Raw genomic sequence first — 14,823 nt, forward strand, 5'->3', positions numbered from 1 at the left:
TAACTGAGCTTAGAGGAATTCATGCTGGTACCCCATCTTTTGGACGCTAAGGTTCAGAGTGGGGAATTATACCATGACATGGTGGCAGCGGTGGGATAGATAGATAGAAGTCAAAAAGCCGGTGAGGTTTTTATTTCTCTCCCTGCTAACTATCTGCAGGCAGACTGAGAGGTTTGGGTTTAGAAGCAAAAGCTAGTAGGATTTTTTCTTTCTCTTTTCTCTCTGCTAGCTGTTTGTAAGAAGGAGAGAGGGTTTTTAAAACTACAGCCAGAAATTTTTTTCCTTTTCTCCTTTCTGGTTGTGCAGAGAAACTGCCTGAAGGCAGAGACATTAGGGTTTAACAAGGGTCTTTTGTTAAACAAAGGGACTCCATCTGTGAGTCACCATACACCAGCAAAACACATTTGAAAATGAATGGTTTTTTTTCTTTCTAACTCTGTAAGGGCATAGCTAGGTAGAAGGAGTTAAAAAAGACTCTGTTGCTAAGCAACCCGAAGAAGGCAACAGAAAAGCACCATTTCAGGCAGTAAACACCAGAGGGCGCCCCAACACAAGAAAGCAGAAACCATGACTACCAAGGACACCCTGAAACAGGAACGGGCAAGACTGAATGCAGAGGAACAAATCAAAGACACAGACCACAGGTGAGACATGGAAGAGAAATAACAAGAACTAGAAATAAAACAAAAAGAGATGGAGCTGAAAGAAAGAGAAAGAGAGGCTGCCCACAGGAGAGAGCTGGAGATAAAATAAAGAGAGAGGGAACAGAGAGAAAGAGAGAGAAAGCATGAACTGGAATTAGTGCAGGCTAGGCAGCATGCTCCAGCCAACCCTAGCAACCCTTTTCCAGTTATTGTTCCACAGCCCAAGAAATTTCCCACCTACAAGGCAGGTGATGACACTGAGGCCTTCCTAGAAAATTTTGAAAGGATCTGCCATGGGTACAGCATCTCTGAAGACCAGTACATGATAGAGCTGAGGCCACTGCTCAGTCGACCCTTAGCAGAGGTGGCGGATGAAATGCCTAAGGAGAACATGAATGATTATAAACTTTTTCAAACCAAGACCAGAATCAGAATGGGGCTAACACCTGAGCATGCCCGTCGGAGGTTCAGAGCCCTAAGGTGGAAACCAGATGTGTCATTCACCCGACACGCCTACCACATTGGAAAGAATTATAATGCCTGGATATCAGGAGCCAATGTTAAAACTCTGGACGACATGCACCTCCTAATACAATTGGAGCAGTTCTTAGAGGGTGTTCCAGAGGAAATAGAAAGGTACATCCTAGATGGGAAGCCCAAAACTGTCACCGAGGAGGGGGAAATTGGAGCCAGATGGGTGGAAGTGGCAGAAAAGAAAAAAAGCTACTATCAAGGGGAGCGAATATCACAGGGGTCACACCGACAATAAACTCTAATCCCAAGGACAACCCAAGACCCCACCTACAACCCAAGGAAAGCCGCAGACTCCCTATTCTCTCACCTCACCAATCTCCAGTAACCACCCTCGGCCCAGTGACCAGTCAGCTGGGCGATGCTTTAAGTGTAATGAACTGGGACATATAAAGGCCAACTATCCTAAGAACCCCAACCGAGTGCAGTTCATTACACCACCATCACACCAAAGATCCCCAGGCCCAGATGCCTCTCAAATACCCTCAGAGCGAAGGGAAATTTTAAGAGTGGGCGGAAAGAAGGTTGTCGCGTGGAGAGACACGGAGGCACAAGTGTCAGCTATCCAACAATCCTTAGTGGACCCCAAATTCATCAAGCCAAAGGCCCAAGTGACAATTTACCCTTTCACGTCACAAGCTGTAGACTTACCTACAGCTGAACTGCCTGTCCAGTACAAAGGCTGGTCAGGAATTTGGACTTTTGCAGTCTATGACAATTATCCCATCCCCATGCTACTGGGGGAAGACTTGGCCAACCAGATAAAGCGGGCCAAGAGGATGGGAATGGTTACATGCAGCCAAGACAGGCAAGCTTCCAGACCCATCCCTGTTCCTGAGCCGTCCACAGGGGCCCTGTCTGTGTTACCAGAGACCCAGACAGAGGTAGTGGACTCGGATCCCCTGCCAACAACTGCAACAGCCACAGTACCTCCAGTCCCAGACCCGGACCTGGAAACGCAACCAGCACCAGAACCATTGCCAGCACTGCTGCCAGCGCTTGCAAACGCATCTTCAACCCCAATGCCAGAGGGCGCCAGTGAACCTGAACTGGCAGAAGCAGCAGACAACCATACCCAAGTGGCTCAGCCAGAGCCTGAAATACCAACTGGTGCACCAGCGGAGAGCAGTTTACCAGCCACAAAAACAACCCCATCACCTACATCGCTTCCTGAAAGACCAAGCCCAAGTCCACAGTCTAAGCAAGAATTGGTGTCTCCAGCCTCCAGGAAACAGTTCCAGACTGAGCAGGAAGCAGATGACAGCCTTCAGAAAGCTTGGGCAGCAGCATGAAGCACCCCACCGCCTCTCAACTCTTCTAACCGATCTCAGTTTGTTATAGAACAAGGGCTTTTATATAAGGAGACTCTTTCTGGTGGACACTGGGAAGACTGGCATCCACAAAAACAGTTGGTGTTTCCAACTAAGTACCGGGGGAAGCTCTTAAGCTTGGCCCATGATCATCCCAGTGGCCATGCTGGGGTGAACAGAACCAAAGACAGGTTGGGGAAGTCCTTCCACTGGGAGGGGATGGGCAAGGATGTTGCCAAGTATGTCCGGTCTTGTGAGATGTGCCAAAGAGTGGGAAAGCCCCAAGACCAGGTCAAGGCCCCTCTCCAGCCACTCCCCATAATAGAGGTCCCATTTCAGCAAGTAGCTGTGGATATTCTGGGTCCTTTCCCAAAAAAAGACCCCCAGAGGAAAGCCGTACATACTGACTTTCGTGGACTTTGCTACCCGATGGCCAGAAGCAGTAGCTCTAGGCAACACTAGGGCTAAAACTGTGTGCCAAGCCCTAATAGACATTTTTGCCAGGGTAGGTTGGCCCTCCGACATCATTATGGATTCAGGGACTAATTTCCTGGCCGGGACCATGAAAGAACTGTGGGAGACTCATGGGGTGAATCATTTAGTTGCCACCCCATACCACCATCAAACCAATGGCCTGGTTTCTTCTCCCTTTGCTTCCTTTTAACTGTTCAACATAAATAAAACACTCCTCAAGACATAAAACGGGCCATAGCTCCTTGGCCAGATGGCTCAGTGTGTGGAAAACAGGAAAAACTTATGGAAACAACCTAAGTGAGTTAGGTGCATAAGTGCCTTTGACTTTTTTCTGTATTATGATGAAAAGATGAGAGGTGACAGAAGTACTATGAGATACTGGCTACAATGACAAAATAGTCACTCTGATCTATGGATGAAGTCCTGCCATTCTTGCATCAATTCTGTAGTTCATCCTGCTACAGCAAAGCATTTCTGTGCTTTACTGAAGAGGGATGGACTGAAGTCCCTGCTTAAATACTTGGCTGAAGTCAGGCCACCATGCTAATGCAGACAACATGGCTGTGATCTCAGTATGTTGTCTGAGTTAAGTTCTAAGCAGGGACCGCAGAATTTAACTCTGTATGTGCAATAGTGCAGTTGGAGAGATATTTTTAAAGATGAAGCAATTATTTCCTGCCCTCACCACTACTGCAATTAATTAAAGCTTACAAGTGCCAGTGCCTAGGATTCAAGAATGTTTCAATATGCCTACCAGTACGTCTGATCTCATAAACCCAACCAATACGTGATATATTAAATGTGTTATAAAGGAGTTCAACCCAGCAGCGGTTATCCAGTTAAATCTGGGAGAGGTTTTGTTTGATGAAGAACCAATGGGTATGTCAGCACTGCAACAGAACACCTGTGCCTGGCCCAGCTCAGCTGGCTGGGGCTCACAAGGTTATAAAATTGCAATGTAGATATTTAGGCTCAGACTGGAGCCCAGGTTCTGAGACCCTCCCTGCCTCCTGGGGGTCTCAGAGCCTGAGCACCAGCCTTAGCACAAACATCTACATTGCAATTTTATGGGCCTGCAGTCTGAGCCCAAATCAACTATCCTGGGCCAACCACAGGTGTTTGATTGCAGTGCAAATATACCCGTGATTTCAGAATTTGGCGCAAGGATGCTAATAATTACAGGCCAACATTTGCAAACATGGCTGCCAAAAGTTAGGCACTTACATCTGTATGTAGACATAAATAAAAGAGGCCTCATTCTAAAAGGTGCTGAGCAGCTGCAGTTCCCATTTACATCCTTGCAGCTGCTCAGCACTTCTGAAAGCCAGGCTATCTGTTACGTAGGGGCCTCAAACTGGGTGTTTAAAGCTGGGCTTTGAAACTCAAGTTTGAAAATTTGAGCCTACAAATTTTTTCTCTTAGAGGTTTAAGGGACTTGATTGTCACATGCACTTTTCAAGCACTGGTGTATGTGCAGAGTTGATCCATTCTAACACCTCAATGTGCAGGTAGCTGTGCCACACCCAGGGGAAAAAAGAGCCAGATGTGAAGAAGAAGGTGAAGCCTTATGACATGTAATCTTATCTTAACTCATACTTTCAGAGTGGTCCAAATACAGGTCACTGCCATGAGTAGGCAAGAGTTCCCATGGCATGCACCTTGCTTGGGATCAGACCAAGCAAAGGGGAGTCCGTGCTTGGAGGCTTTTCCAGCACAAAAATGCAACAAGAGAAAAAAGATTTGTTCAAACATTATTTTAAATTCTGTGTTTAAAATAATATAGTATTTGAACTGGCTAGAGGGTGACCATCACTTTCTGAACAGATCATTTGAAAAGTGTGAAGAATGCTGTAGTGGATATGTAGTATAATACAGCTGCAAAGACCTCAAGATATGGTACTCAGGGTTAATGATTGCACATAAACACAGTATACACCCAACCTAACAATACTTTGCCTTTATGGTGGTTGCAGTTAGAATGCCTACATTTGTCAACAGTTTCACAGTGACATTAGAATTAACACAGCTCCCATTGGCCACTTCAGGAAAAGCTATCAGTGATAACTGGCAAATGTTGACTTTTAATGGATTTTACAACAGTTATTATTTTTACCCAAAGATATCAGAACACTTTGCACAAAGGGATAAGCTATATTAGCTCCCTGTTATACATGCCCAAGATCACACAGAAAATTCGGAGCAGAGGTGACACCCAGCCAGGAACTTCATCCATTGGACCACAGCTCTACCTGATGAAAGGGAACTACTAGCTCAAACACTTTTCTCTGTGTTGCCCCTTATAGGGCAGTCTATAGAATAACAACTGTAGTACAAAATTTTAAACTCACCTGTAGAATTTTGTCACAGGAATATGATTTAAAATTCTATGGAAAGGAGATCATTCTCTATTAAACTCTATGGATTTTTAGAATAATCCTATTTAATTTTTACAGAAACCCTGCTTTTTTCAACTCTAGAAAATTCTGTAGGATTTTTCCTCAAAGGCTATCACAGAAATATTATGTCTTTTCATTTCAGTCTTCTGACAATTATGACAAGTTTTTCACAAACAGAAATACTTTTCCCTACCCCTTCTCTGGGATATTGTCTTACTACACTGGTTCCTAGTTGCCAGTCCTTCCCCAGGCAGCTGTTAACTCAGGGCTTGTCTACACTACAAAATTAAGTCGACTTTATCTAATTCAACCTCAAGCCTCCGAATTAATGAAGTCGATTGTGCATGGCCACACCATGCTCATTGTCTTGATGGAGTGTGTCCTCACTAGCAATGCCTGCATCAATGCACAAAGCAGACACCACCTGGAGGTCAATTAAGTCGAATTATACAATGCTGCATCTGCACTACCTCGCAGTCTACCTATGAAAATCGAACTAAGCACTACATCTCACACAGAGGTGGATTACAGAAGTTGAAACTGGAGGCGACTTCAGTCGGCATAAAGGACCTGGTAGTGAGACACATACATTAACAGGTTGACTTAGGCATCTTCCTTCGACCTAACTTTTTAATGTAGACGAGGCCTAAGCTTCTTTCTGTGTAGGAAAGCAGGACAGCCTGGCAACCTGGCAAGTTCTTGCTGGAGCTTTTGTCTCATCTCACCCCTTCCCTCTCACACCAAAATAGGGATTTTTAAAAGTCACTGCCAGCCTTTAACTGGCCTCAGGTGTCTCTGGTTAACATGAGGTAACCTTTTATCACTCATAGGCAACAGGGCCTTCACCATTCTAGGGCTGATATATCCACCCACTTCCTGGAACCCAGTAGGATCCCTCTCTTATGTCTCTCAGGATTTGTCACGTATATTATAATGCATATTCATTTCTATCCTCTGAACATTGACTTCAGTTGAATTACACAAGGTCAGAACTGGACCTCTCTGTTGCACAACTGACCTTAAAACCGCATATTGCAGTTGAGTCATACTGCATAAATGTCATAACAGTCACTAGACCATATAGGCTGACTGTTGGAATTTTGAACCAACATTCAGTTTACCTTTTATAATGGAGCTTTTGCTTGCACTCTAGGACTGGTAGCTATCTCATTGAGAAGACCTTGACGGATAGTTTTGGGGAGTTTTTATGTCAATACCGAATAAGGCACGGTTGTTGACTGAAAGACCACAAACTGCAATTGTCTGCAGAGTGAAAAGTCCCAAAGTAATTCATTCATCTCGTAAGTGAGAGAAAAGGTAAAACCAAAATGAAACTTTAAAAGGCAGTTGAAGGGGGGAAAGTTCTGAAAAAAAGCAAACCTTTGGCTCTGTTTTGCAAACCTCAGGCAGGATATTACTGAACCAGGGAATGTTTCAGAGAGTTGCAGCTAAAGTCCATTTTTATACCATATATAATCATCATCTCTGGTCAGTTGTACCAAATCTGGGATCAAATAAAACATTCACAACACACACATTGTGATTTGTATTTGAGTAAACATATGCAGCCATAACTTCATCTGTGTCAGAGTTCCAGATGGTGAGTTAAAGCCACCTTTATGCTCCTCCAATCTCTGGAACTATCAAAGACCGATTCCCCTAGTGCAACATAGAGCAAAATCAGGGATGTCCCAGATTCTGCCAGTTTGTAATGTTCCCAATGGGGCTGTTACACTAGCTGAGGATCAGCACTGTGTACTCCAGCCTCCCCCTTTCCTGCTCTCAGCATGCCCCCGAGCATTCTCACATGCCCTGGGGCAGAGGTCAGCATCTGTCCTATAAGGAGAATTTGCTTTCTAAAAATGATGTAGGGCCGTCTTATTTTAAAATGCTGACAGCCATACAAACCTGGAGTGTTTAAGTAATGCAGCAGCAGTTGCTAGTGGCAACAGTATGAGACCACAATCTAATCTGGGGATATTTGTTTCTAATCTGTAATCTTGATTTTGATGAGTGGTAAAAGCCTCTCAGAACATTTTGCTCTGCTCTGTGTATGTGTGTGTGCATGCACAAAAAGCGTAACTGGTCACTGCACCTAAATATCTAAAGGTACTGAGCCAAATTCACCTAGGGGTAGCTTGTCTGAAGACAGTGGAGTTATGACAGAAATAAACTGGCCTCAGCATGGGATTTATCTGGAGGATAGTGCTGGAGGAGAGAGTCCATGGGATTATAGTTCTTTCCATTTAAAATTTAGTGCTTATAAGAGCTCTGTCGTGGATGGCTCTGTTTGTTATCCAGGAAACTGGAACCACACAGGCAGTGGTAGGGCAGGTTTCCCCACCCTACTCAACAATGGGCCTCAATGCTGAACTATTATGGGTAAGAAGCTAACTTAATCTCCCTCAGTAGTCTCTCTCAGTAGAGTCAATTGCTGGACTGTCTCCTGAGACATCATCATCATTATGTTCCTATTATGCCTCTGGCATTTAGGACAGTGATGAAGCCCCTCCACTCCTGTCTGTTTCTGGCAAGTCTTTCAATGGTTTCCCAGCTCTGCCCCAGGCTTTTCAGCTAAGCTTCCACAGCTCTTCACCATGTTGTTTTCGGGCGGCCTCATTTTTGGTTACCTTCAGGAGTCCATGTTATTGCTACTCTGTTGATGGAATCAGTTTCCATCCGAAGCACATGGCCGATCCATCTCCAATGCCTCCTGGCAATGATGGTGCTCAGATCCTCTTACCTGCACTGTGTCAATAGATCTTGGTTTGAGATTGTTCTGGGAGAAAAGATATGGAGGATTTTTCTGAGGCAGGTTGTATGGAATGAAGGCAGTTTATACATGTCATACTTTCTCATTCCCCAGCATTCCACACTATAAAGTAGTGTTGAAAGCACACAGTTCTGATAAATCTTGAGTTTGGATTTGGTGTTGTATTTTGATGATTTCCAGACTGTATTTAAGCTCCTGAAGGTGTTCCTGGCTTTATTGATTTTGTTCCAGATGCCCTGGCTTGTTCCCCCATCCTGGCTGATGGTGCTGCCCAAGTATGTGAATGTTTCTACATTGGTGAGAATATAATCCTCTATCCGTACTGGTGATGGTGAGGCAATATTAAAGGTCCTGATATCTGTCTTATTGTGGTTGATTTTCAGTCCAATTTGCTGGCTGAGCGCGTTGAGTCAAGTTGTTTTTTCTTGTATATGGTGTTGGGTATGTGATGGAAGAACAACATCATCTGTGATGTCCAGGTCTTCAATGGATGAGAAGAGTGTCCATTTAATGCCTCTTGGCATATCTTCTGTTGTACACTGCATTACCCAGTCGATGACAGTGTTGAAGAGGATTGCAGACATGACACACCCCTGGCATACTCCTGTTTTGACTTCAAAACAGAGCTCACTGTGATCAACACTGCATGTAAAGTTGAAATAGAAATAGAAATTTGATGATGTTTATTATACAGAAAGTATCAGAGGGGCAGCCGCGTTAGTCTGGATCTGTAAAAGCAGCAAAGAATCCTGTGGCACCTTATAGACTAACAGACGTTTTGGAGCATGAGCTTTCGTGGGTGAATACCCACTTGCATCTGAAGAAGTGGGTATTCACCCACGAAAGCTAATGCTCCAAAACGTCTGTTAGTCTATAAGGTGCCACAGGATTCTTTGCTGATTATACAGAAAGGAATTCCATATGCCCACAGAATGTGCCATAGGCTGGCCCTGTGAATGCTATCAAAAGCCTTCTCAAAGTCTCTGAAATGTATGTCAAGTTGCCATTGCCATTCTAAGCATAGTTCTATTATGTTTCGTAGAATGAAAATCTGGTCTGTGCAGCCACGCCCTTTCCAAAAACCAGCTTGTTCTTTTCTGAGAACGCTATCAACTGCCTCTGATATACGCTGCACTATGATCCTACACGATACTTCACTTGGCACAGATAAAAGTGTGATATCATGCCAGTTATTACAATCACTGAAAGCTTCTTTCTTTGGTTTCTTCACTATAATTCCATTGGTCCACTCAACTGGCACGTTTTCCCTTTCCCAGACTGATGTAAATAAAAGGGTCAGGATAGATGCTGCTAATTTAGGATTTACCTTGAACAATTCTGCATTCAAGTTATCCTTGCCAGGAGCTTTCCCATATTTTAAGGATTTGATGGCTAGAATGATCTCTTCCTTATTTGGGGTATCTGTGTTGATATCAAGATCTTTTGCCTCCTGGATGTTTGCTTCCTCTTTAGGTGGTTCCCGTTCAGCAATTCTTTGAAATGCTCTGTCCAGTGCATATCTTGTTCTTTTTCGTTTGTTAGTAGGTGGCCTTGTTTGTTCCTGATAAGAATGTTTGTTGGTGTCTGCCATTTACCACTGATAAGCCGTATCAGTTTGTAGACAGTTCCTTGTTCACCACAAGCAGCTGCATCCTCTGCTTGTGATGCCTGATTATCAATATAATGCCATTCGTCTGCTCTCACAAGGCGTTTGACCTCCTGGTGCACCTTGCTATATTGCTCGTAGTATTTGTCCTTTAGCTTCAGGGATTCTGTGTCTAAAACTTTTTTCTTCAGGGCATGTCTGGTCTCTATGGCATTCCATGTGGCTCTTCTGAGACAGCCAGTGTTAATTGTGGTGATGTTTTCTGAGATGTCATCACCTGTCCGCTGGAAACCAGAGCAAGATTATTCATACTATAAGCCACATTCCATGAGACTCTAACTACCCTTGGAGATTCCTTACCTGGGTATATTTTTTAAGCAATTGTCTGGTGGTGGTAAGTGGTTGGTAGGCATAGGGTAGCTTGACCTGTGTTCCAGTCTAAGAACGAGTGAATTGAGATGGTGTTCCATCACCAATTTCCTGAGCCACGGAGTCCTTGGCATCTTTTCTTTTTATTAGATCTATGTGAAATATTCATAACAAAACCCCAAATTACACTGAGATTTAGTTTTGTGACAAACTCATACCAGATTTGTTCAAAGGCCTGTGAAAGTTTGCAAACCATTTGAGTAAAAGTAGGCCAGTTTCTGGCCAGAAATCAAGTACAAGTTGCAATTTGATGTGAAAATCAAGTTCTCTCTGATCCTCACTTGGAGATTTTGGATTAGTTTGATGCCTAAATTGAAAGCAAACCTCAGGTGTAGAGGCAGAGGAGAAACAAACCCACATATAGCAAAATCTAAAGGAAATATTAACCTGAATGGCTGCAAATCAAAACTAAGATTCACACCATTCTGGTTTCGGTGGCACAGAGAACACCGTCTATCCCTCAAAGCAACTAAGCTTGGCAAAAAAACTATATCTAGGTTTCTGGTACCTAAATGGTTAATGTGCAGAAGCAGAATTTATTTACCTGAGAGAATAAGAGGCTAAACCTGTGGATATAACAAAAAAGTGATAGAGTAACTTCTCATTGAGACATATTTTTACCATTACATTTGGAATAAGAACTAGCAGCACATCCCTTTGGCATCTCTAAGAAGAAAGTTCAATTCATAATGGCATTAAACTATTATTGTTCACCCTTCTTAGTTTTAGTTGTTTGCCATAATCCAGCAAACAGTTAAATTCTACTCCAGTCACAATTCCTCTGCTGCTGGGTGCTGTAACAGATACCAATATACAGCATTCAGGGCCAATCGTAGGTATGTTGGCATCCTATGGGAAGAAGAGATTTGCCTGCCCAGACATTGTTATTTGCTCCTTTTCTCCTATCAGCTCATCTAATCATCCATCTGATATTTCTTATTTAATAAGTGTGCTCTTGTGTCTCCTCACTCACAAATGGTGGGCACCTTAAATTGCTAAATGCATCCCAGAATCCTTTATGCTGGCTGTAGTGGTGGTTCAAAAGGACAAACGATTCCAGAGCACATCTGAGACACAAGGGACCCACTACACATAACTGAAGGGGAATAATGACACCCTTTGGAATGAGGAACTGCACGGCCAGGACAGCCAGAGCCTGAGAGGAGCAGTTTGGGACTAGCCTACTAGTGGTGGAAGTCCCAGGACAAAAATCTAGAGGTGGGTATAAAAAGCAGCTTCCAGTTTAGTCTAGATCTAATACTGACCTTGAAAGGATAATGTGAATGCAAGTAATATTACAAAATTAATGCAAACAGGAAAGGAGTCACTGGAAGGGGTCAGAAAACCCAGGGCATGTTTAGAAGCTTATTTTTTATTTACATGCTCTCCTGTGCAATTGAGAAACAGTGAGGAATTGTGGTGAGCCCATAGTTCTGTTTGATCTTGATATATAAGTAGGGTTAAAACCTGTAAAGTAGAGATTTGAAAAACGGAGGGTGGATTTTGTGCAAAACCAAGACTGGTATACATCTAAGCCCCACTTATCCACACTGTTGAAGTTCAGCAGTGGCAAGGGTTGGTTGGGTTAACAGTGCTGGTTCTGAATCTTTTCAGGTAGAGAAAAGCCTGAACCAAAGGGGGTAGGACAAAAAAGCCAGGTCAGATTGGCAGGGCCCTTGGGTAGTTGTCACCTTCCTCTGCATCATGGAGTGGGGGTTACTTGCCAGGGTTATCTGGGTATATCTCATTCAGTCAGTTCCCTGACACTGTGGGGGGCTTCAGGCATTGGTGCATCTCAGTCCCTTCTATTCTCTCCCTGTGGTGCTAACAGTTTAGTCTCCTGTGGGCTGTAAGATTTTGGTTTAATTCTGGTTGTTGGGTTTCATGTGCAAGTGTTGGGTGGTGTTGGTGGCCTGTGATATACAGGTGATCAGATCTGGTGGTGCTTTGTGCCTTTACACTCTGTGCCTTGAGGCTCCATATGTGAACATTCCCAAACTCATCTGATATGTGCTAGAGAGCAGAACAAGATTAGAGCTAAAGAAAGTGTGTGTGAGTGTGCCTGTCCCGATTAGCTACACTAGCATTGTTCTGTGTGAATCTACTGCCAGGTCACGCAGTCCAGTCTCTTCCTTCCCATCCACCTCACCCCCCGAAGAAAAGAAAGCAAGCAGTCCTTAGCTTTTGCGTAATGGCGCCCCTTATTTTGGTAAATTTCCCAGGGCCAACGAGACGGGGGGGGGAGCCAGTACAAATTTCCAGGGCCTGGCGGTCCAGAAGGGGGCCTGGGGCCCGGCTTCCCTGGCTTCACCAGCCCTGTTTAGCCAGTCAGCCCTTGCTGGGGGGCCCGAAAAAAATTTTTCATTGGGGCCCGAACCCGCTCTTGGCGGCCCTGATGTTTCCATTGTCCCCAGGGAGACAGTAATTGGGCCAGCTGAGAGAAAGCTGGAATACAACCAGTTTTCAACATTCAGAGGCATTGATGCAGAACCTAGCTCTTTCTGCTAGATTATATACAAGGTTGAAAGAGCCACCGCCTTTAGTAGCATCCTGTTGTATGCTTGTCACAACTAAACCTCTGCAATCTTCCAAATAGTAAGACATCAGAACAAAGGCACGTTTCTCAATATGTTTACATGAACGATTTGTAAAAGCCATCACGTGTCACATTTGTGAAAGTCCTACTGAAACAAACAGAAGCAAACCACAGCTGGGATTTTCCCATTTGTGGTTCGATAAGGGAAAAAATCAGACACTTCCGTGAAAGGAACTTTAGCAGATTATTTTCTCCTACCTTCTATTGTTGACTATTAGTTTATCAGTTCTCTCTCTCTCCTGCCCCAAATGATGCTCCCTCTTATTGTCATAGTATGGGGCACGTCAGTGAGCTGCGATTAGCAATCATTTGAACTGCAGGAAGGTGACGTCACTGATCAAAGTGAAGGTTTAAAATGTTAACATAAATAACTAAATAAAAAGTTGGCATATAGTTGACTTGGTTAAAATGATTTGGAAGGCCCGTCACTCAAGTCCTTTAAAACTGGCTTCAGAAAGGTACCACAGGCACTGGCCGGGGGATGAACTTGCAGTCTTTTCATTCTTACTTCTCTGAGAAGCAAACCTCGGCACATGAGATCACCACAGCACACAATGAGGAAGAAGCACTGAAAGTAGTCAGAAAAAAATTAAGGTGAGCAGCAAACTAAAAATCATTCATCTCACCTCACTGCAAGCTTCCCCCTTTGTTATTTCACATTGCACACCAAACTTAGGCCTGATTTACACTACAGAGTTCTGCTGGCAAACCTATGTCAGCTTGAACTGTGAAAAATTCACACCCCTGGGGGACATAGCTATGCAAGCAAAACCCCCAGTGTAGACACAACTGAGCCAACAAAGCTAAATCAAAATATGCTTTGTTGTGTAGACACAACCTTAGAGTCTTTGTCATATACTTTAAAGGCTTGTGTCCCAACTCTCAGGCCTTCTCTACACAAAGTATACACCTTATAAACCCTCCATTTTCCCCCATCCCCCGGACATGGTTACACTGATATAAATGTGCTTTGTACTAGTATTTCCATATGGAAAAGAGATTAAACTATGCCGATATAAGGCACCTTTATACCTGCATAACTGCATCCATTCTAGGCATATGCTAAAGTGGATCCTTCCCCTGAGGGATGGGAGGCCTGGGAGGTTGCAAAGCAAGCCCACCTTGAACTTACCCTGCAACAGCAGCTCCTGTCTTGTGGGTCTGCCTGGGCATGGCTTCCTGCTCCAGGCATTGCAACCTGACCCTAGCACACAGGGTTGCAGCACTGGTTACTCAAATTTGGCCCAGTTACCGCTCTGTGGGCTGGGCCAAACCTGAGTTGCACTGTGAGCCTGTGCACCACAGGCCAGGTCACAGTGCTGGGAGCAGTGATCCAAGCCCAGACAGCCCTGTAGGACAGGAGCCATTTCAAAAGCACCAGGATTTATGGGTCAAAGCAGGACAGTCCCACGAAACCCAGGACTGTTGGGACATCTGACACTAGGGGTTGTAACTGTATAATTATATCAGTAAAAAAACCCAACCAAACAAAAACAAACACCCCTAACTGACATCCTGTAGTTATACTGGCACAAATGCTGTGCATACACCATGCCAAAGGCCTTCAAGATTTAGCTCTATATCTGTGGTGGGAAGGGAGTTGTTCACTTACCAAAAAAATAGCGGTCTAGTTCTTTTAGAGCTTTTTCTATGATAGCCTGGGAACGTTCCACATGGATAGTGCATTTTTTTATCCTGCATCTGTTACCTCTAAGGTGTGAAACAGCTTTGATTGCTGGTACTGCGTTACTCTTCACACTCTCATTGAGCCAGCTGTGAAACTACCACAGCCGCTGCTTGCCAGGGAAGGTCGAACCCTACTGGCTTTCTTTCCTTCATCCACCTGGTGCTGCCTGAGATATCATCCCTAGTAGCAACTGTTCTGATCTCAAGGGAAGGAGGGAAATCTGTGGGGTTGAACAGAAGCTGAGATTTCACAGTTTAATGCTGTCTTTCCGTGAATGTGATCCTGTGAATTGTATGTGACAATATAACAGCTATACAGAGACATGCCTATTTGGGATGCGTGCTCTTCAGGAGTGAGTTTGCTTACAGTGAAAGACA

Source organism: Gopherus flavomarginatus, chromosome 4, assembly GCF_025201925.1.
Source record: "Gopherus flavomarginatus isolate rGopFla2 chromosome 4, rGopFla2.mat.asm, whole genome shotgun sequence".
Lineage (NCBI taxonomy): Eukaryota > Metazoa > Chordata > Testudines > Testudinidae > Gopherus > Gopherus flavomarginatus.